Source organism: Marmota marmota, unplaced genomic scaffold (assembly GCF_001458135.2).
Source record: "Marmota marmota marmota unplaced genomic scaffold, marMar, whole genome shotgun sequence".
Taxonomy (NCBI): domain Eukaryota; kingdom Metazoa; phylum Chordata; class Mammalia; order Rodentia; family Sciuridae; genus Marmota; species Marmota marmota.
In genome coordinates this window covers 55,023,782-55,030,723 of record NW_025999842.1, presented here as the reverse complement: position 1 = coordinate 55,030,723, position 6,942 = coordinate 55,023,782, and positions in this window count along the sequence as shown.

The window sequence follows — 6,942 nt, the reverse complement described above, 5'->3', positions numbered from 1 at the left end:
AGAAAGAGAAAAGGAAGGAAGGAGAGGGGAAGACAGGCAGTCAGATGAAGAGGAAAGAATGATAGTGACTTCCAGGGACTTCTTCCAGCTACTGTGGAAAGAGGCAGCCTGGATCTCTTGGGGCAGGGAGACCATGTTGGCTGCATCTTCTTGGCTGGCAGGTAGAGAGAAATAAAGGCCTTAAAGTCCAAGTGGCAGATACTGGATCTGTCAAGTGACTGCTGTAAGTTCTCTGGGACAAAGGTTATAATCCAAATGCTTATAGGGCCATGCTGATGACATACAAGGTGGCCAGCCAGGTAGTGGCTCTGGTGACCTGGAAAGCCCACACCAAGTATGTGTAGTGCATGTATGTAAATGAATGAATTATAGTCATGGGTTCCTTAACAACAAAGATACCATTACTTTTCTCCCACCAATATCTACCATGTCATAACCTTGACCTAATATTACCAGATCTTCTGTTTTGTTCTACTTTGTCCAGAAATTTGTGGGGTTTTTTTGTTTTTGAGAAATCTTCTGATTTTTAGATGTCAAGACTAATTCTTATTGTTGTTAAGCCTATGGCTCAAAGTGCAATAGTTTTGATGGGCCTGATGTAATCCATAGGTCAGTTACAGTTTTTCTTCTCTTCATTGGTCATTGTCATGTAACTGTGGTAATTCAATTCTATCATTCAGTTTTGATATTTTCAGGAAATCTGAGAAAGAGAAATAGGGAATCAGGAAATTAATAACCTAAATAAATTGTTTAAAATGCACAAATAGAGATAGTAGATTTGGGGGGCACCAGGGAACATAGTAACTGCCATTTATGACATTATTTGGAAAGGAAAATGAAAACAGGTTTTAAGTTGTAATAACAACACTGGAAAGAAACAAGCTTTTGGAACTCAAGTCCTTCATTGATTGAAGAATCCCATTATATTTTGATAAGAGAGTGTTTTCTATTAGATATGGTCTAACGAGATTTTGAAGAATTCCTGAGGACTTAACTAGCTATCTGATGTTCCTGAAAACATAAATATCTAATCTTCTTTGTAACTAAGATACTTCAGTCAAGATTAGTCTCATTGCTTGTGGCCCATGAAACACCAAATTATAAGATCATATGTCACAGGATATAAGTATCTTCCAAAACATTGATGTGTTCTGGCTAAGTATATTGTCAAGATCATTGTAGCTGAGTACAATGTTATCTTAATTCTAAGTAGGATTTATAGATACTGTTATGGCTAATTTCATGCATTAACTTAACTAGGCCATGGTACCCAAACAGTAGTTTTTATGTGACTATAAAGGTGTTTTCTGATATGATTAACATTTATAATCATTAGGTTTTAAGTATAGATTACCCTACAGAATGTGCATGGTCCCCATCCAGTTGAAGGCCACAAGAGCAAAAAGTGAGGTTTCCCAGAGAAGAAAGAATTTTGCCTCGAGATGATTTACCTGAGTTTCCAGCCTGTGTAGTTGTTTTATAAATTATATCTCTGTGTGTTTATATTTATATAAATACATGTGTGTGTGCACACATGCACATATTCTATTGGTTCTGTTTCTCTGGAGTACCCTAAGATGCCCATCTATGAGTTTAGAATACATCCTTCTTCTGATCAGTCTCTCCCACCCATTCATCAGTTCTACTCTAAAGCATAATTTCTTTAGTGTAAGGCTTTCATCTCTGATAAAATAAGAACAGGATAAAGCTAATAATACAGCAACTGGTTTCATATTGCATTACAAATTCTCATTCTACCATTGGCTTTGTCTCAGTCCTCAGAGAAATAAATATAAAGGAGTAAATATTTATTCAGCAGTTTTTAGAATCCATTCAGTGAACTTTTGAAGTCGGCATTATTTTTTATTACCTGTTTTTAGAAAAAAAATCTCTAGTGTATAGATCATATATACACAGCTTGATAAATTTCACAATCCAACCACACTGTAATCAGCACCTAGATGAAGAAACAGAACAGGACCATTACCCCAAAAGCGTCCACAAGTATTGAGTATATGTATACTTAAACATGTATGTTCATATGTATATGAATGTATGTACAGTCACAAGTTGCTGAACAACAAGGATACTTTCTATTAAATTCATCATTAGGTGATTTTGTCATCATGTAAACATCAGAGAGTGCATTTACACAAACAGATATGATGTCACTAGGCAATATACATAATTTATGCAGTGCCGCTTGATTGAAAATTCATTATATGGGACACGACAGGATGCATACACATATACACATATGTTCATGTATAACCACTACTCAGATACAGAGACTGTAAAATATTTCCAGCACCCAATATGGCTCCCCTTGACTCTTGTCCAGTCATTACCTCATCTCAAAGTTAACTATGATTCTGATTTTTTTTCTTTTGTTCTTGGAGCTAGAGATTGAACCCAGAGCCTTGTGCATGCTAGGCAAGCACTCAACCACAGAGTTGTATCCCCAGGCTGTGATTCCTACTTTTTAGCAGCAAAAATTAGTCTTGCTGTTTTTACGTTCTCTATAAATAGAATCATACAATGTGTGCCCTGGGAGACAGCTTCATTCCTTCAGCTTTGTCTTTGTAAGATTCATCCCCATTGTTAACACAAACTTCAGCTCATTAATCTGAGGCTCAGCGACATTTTTTTTATTCTTTTTAGTTATACATGATGATAGATTTTATTTTGACACATCATATATACCATGGAGTATAACTTCCTGTATTTGTGGTTGTACATGATGTGGAGTTACACTGGTAGTATATTCATATATGAACACAGGAAAGTGATGTCCGATTTATTCTACTGTCTTTCCTATTCCCACCCCCCTCTATCTTCCCCCACATCACCCTATCCAATCTGGTGAACCTCCCCTTCTACTTCCTGTTCCTGTCTATTGTGAGTCAGCATCACATATCAGAGAGAACATTTTTGATATGGGGGAATTTTGGCTTATTTCACTTAGCATGATAGTCTCGAGTTCCATCCATTTACCAGCAAATGCCTTAATTTCATTCTTGTTTATGGCTGAGAAATATTCCATTGTGTATATGTACCACATTTTCTTTATTCATTCATCTAGTGAAGGGCACCGAAGTTGGTTCCATAGCTTAGCTATTGTGAATTGGAGGTTCAGACATTTTAAACCATCACCTAAATCATAAAAAATACTTGACCAAGATTACACAGCTATAGTAAACAGCAGAGCTATAAATCCAAACATGGAGAGTCTCATTCCAAAGCTCAAGCTTTTTTGCTGCTGTACCAATTTTTCCCAAAGCAGTATATGTAAACTAATTTTAGGTAGTGTGTGGGTGAGGATTAACAGTCATGCTTTCATTTAATGTGTACTATTAAAAAAAAATAGCTATCACCTTAAGTCCATATAGAAGCTCCTTTAAAAAAAAAATACAATTCAAAAGCTAAGCATATGCCTGCTCTGTGACTCAGTAATCAATTCCTATATTCATATATTCACTAAAAAAAATGCTTAAGTATAAGTTTTATTCATAATGGTCAAACTACAAACTACCTAAATATACATCAACAATAGGCTTGATAAATACATGCGGAACAGTCATATAATGGAACTCTATACACTAATAAAAAAGAACAAACTATTTATTATTGTTTGGATGTGAGGTGTCCCCCAAAAGCTCATGTGTGAGACAATGCAAGAAGGTTTACAGTAAGTGATTGGTTATGAGAGCTTTCCAATCAGCAAATTAATTCCCTGATTGGTTAAATATGTGGTAAGTGAAGGTGAGTAAGGTGTGGCTGGAGGAGGTGGGTCATAGGGGGCATGGCTTTGGGGCATATATTTTGTATCTGGTGAGTGGAGTTTCTCTCTCTGCCTTCTGATTCTCATGTCAACCGCTTCCCTCTTCCACAGTCTTCCACCAAGATGCTCTGCCTCACTTTGAGTCCTGAGGAATGGAGCTGGCTTTTATGGATTGAGACCTCTGAAATCATGAGCCTCCAAATAAACTTTTCCTCCTTTACAATTGTTCTTGTAAAGTGTTTTAGTCACAGCAGAGAAAAAGCTGACAAAACACTATTGCTATGTACAACAGCATGAATGAATCTCTGAGATTGTGATGGGCAAATACAGCATACACAAAAGATTATGTGGCTGTATGATTCTACTTTTATGAAGTTCAAGAGAGGTAAAATTAATGCATGGTGATAGATGCCAGAATGGTGGTTGCTGGAGGAATGAGCGATCACTGAAAAGAAACAGGAAGGAACATTCTGGAGTCAAGATGTTTTATATAGATAAGGGTGGTAGGAACGTGAGTGTGCGGGTTGTAAAAAATTCATGGAGCTGTATACATAAGACTTGTGCACTCTATCATATATTCTAGAAAAATCATTACAAATTGAGATAAGTTCATCTTCATTAAAAATGAATTTATTTAGTTAAATTCCTATATTAAGAATGCCAGTGTTCTCTTTCCAAATGCATTCTATGAGGCTAGGATCATCCTGATACCAAAACTATACAAAGACACATCAAGAAAAGAAAACTTCAGACCAATATCTCTGATTGACATAGACACAAAAATTCTCAATAAAGTTCTGAAAAATCACATGCAAACATATTAAAAAGATAATGTACTATGATCAAGTAGGGGTTCATCCCAGAGATGCAAGGTTGGTTCAACATATGGAAATCAATAAAAGTAGTATATCATATCAATAGACTTAAAGACAAGAATCATATGATTATCTCAATTGATGCAAAAAAAAGCATTTGACAAAATACAGCATCTCTTCATGTTCAAAACACCAGAAAAACTAGGGATAGTAGTGCCGCAGTCTGGCTGGGCACAAATCAAGAGCCACTTAAGCAGGAACAAACTTTATTGAACTCACTCGAACGCCACCCACTCGGCCCTTCCAGGAACACCACACACCAACCGGAACTCCCTACACCGGAACTTCACCAACCAACGCGATCTCTCCGGGAATCCCCGCGAGAGCTCAACCAGAACTCCACGAGAACTCAAAAGTAGTGGGCGCCTGAGACAGCAGGAGCCGCCTTATTGCCAGACAGCAGGGGTCTAATATACAACTGAATACACAGCCTGTTTCAATCCAGCATCATCCAGTCACAGCAATTATACACAGCTTAACTTAATTATCATCATCTTAATGGCTGGGTTACATCTCAACCATTACTTCTGGCAAAATGCCAGGGGCCATTCTGACTGGCTGTGGCTCTCAACATAGTAGGAACATACTTCAACATTATAAAAGCTATCTATGATAAGTCCAAGGCCATCATCATTCTAAATGGAGAAAAATTGAAAGCATTCCCTCTAAAAACGGAAGCAAGACAGGGATGCCCTTTCCCCACTTATATTCAACACAGTCCTTGAAATTATAACCAGAGCAAGCAGACAGATGAAAGAAAGTAAAAGGATACTGAAAGAAGAAATCAAACTATCACTATTTGCTGATGACATGATTCTATATTTAAAAGATGAAAAAAATTCCACCAGAAAACTTCTAGAACTAATAAGTGAATTCAGCAAAGTAGCAGCATATAAAATCAATATCCATAAATCAAATACATTTCTATACATAAATTATGAATCCACTACAAGAGAAATTAGAAAACTACCCCATTCACAATAGCCTCAAAAATAATAAAAGACTGTGGAATCAATCTAACAAAGGAGGTGAAAGCCCTCTACAATGAAAACTACAGAACACTAAAAAAAGAAATTGAAGAAGACCTTAGAAGATGGAAAGCTCTCCCATGCTCTTGGATAGGTAGAATTAATATTGTCAAAATGGCCATTTTACCAAAAGTGTTATACAGATTTAAAGTAATTCTTATTAAAATCCCAATGACATTCTTCATAGAACTAGAAAAAGCAACCATGAAATTCATTTGGCAAAAGAAGAGACCCAGAATAGCTAAAACAATCCTTAGAAAGAAAAGTAAAGCAAGAAGCATCACAATACCAGACCTTAAACTATACTGCAGAGCAACAGTAACAAAAATAGCAGGGTATGGGCACCAAAATAGACATGTAGACCAATGGTAAAAAATAGAAGACACAGAGACAAACTTACATAAATACAATTATCTCATACTAGACAAAGGTGCCAGAAATATACATTGGAGAAAAGATAGCCTATTCAATAAATGGTGCTGAGAAAACTGGAAATCCATATGTAGAAAAATGAAATTAAACCCCTATCTCTTACCCACACAAAAATCAATTCAAAGTAGATCAAAGATCCACTAGAATAGAGACCCTATGCCTAATAGAAGAAAAAGTAGGCCCAAATCTTCATCATGTCAATTTAGGACCAGACTTCTTAATAAGACTCCTAAAGTGCAATAAGTAAAACCAAAAATTAGTAAATGGGATGGATTCAAACTAAAAAGTTTCTTTTCAGCAAAGGAAATAATCAATAATGTAAAGAGAGAGCCTACAAGGACTCCAAGATGGCCGCGAATAGAGTGCATCACACCCCGTGTACCACGCCACTGCGCAGGTGAATAACGAGTTAGAACGACAAAAAACTATCTTGTTAGGAACGTACAGCAAAATGGGGGTGCACCGAAACCTAGAGGAAGGATTTCCAGCACCGAGGTCCGGTAATTGAGTCTCAAACACGAGCCAACTGTGCGACCGGAGATCCGGGCTGACTGATCCGCGCGGCCCGCCCTGCGGCTACAGACGGTGGGGCGCCGCCGAGAAGCGACCAGCAAGCAGGGAGAAACGTTGCTGCGGATTCTGTGGAATCCTGCCGGCTGAGCCCTCACTGAGCCCCAGGCTGAGTTCGGGATTTCAGACGGGGAAGGAAGCAGTACAGTTCTATCCCCACCAACGGAAACTCCACCAAGGAAACCAGCGGCCACCATCTTGGAGAGCTGAAGTAACCACCGCCACTCTCCGACAGATTGCAACAATAAAACAGGTG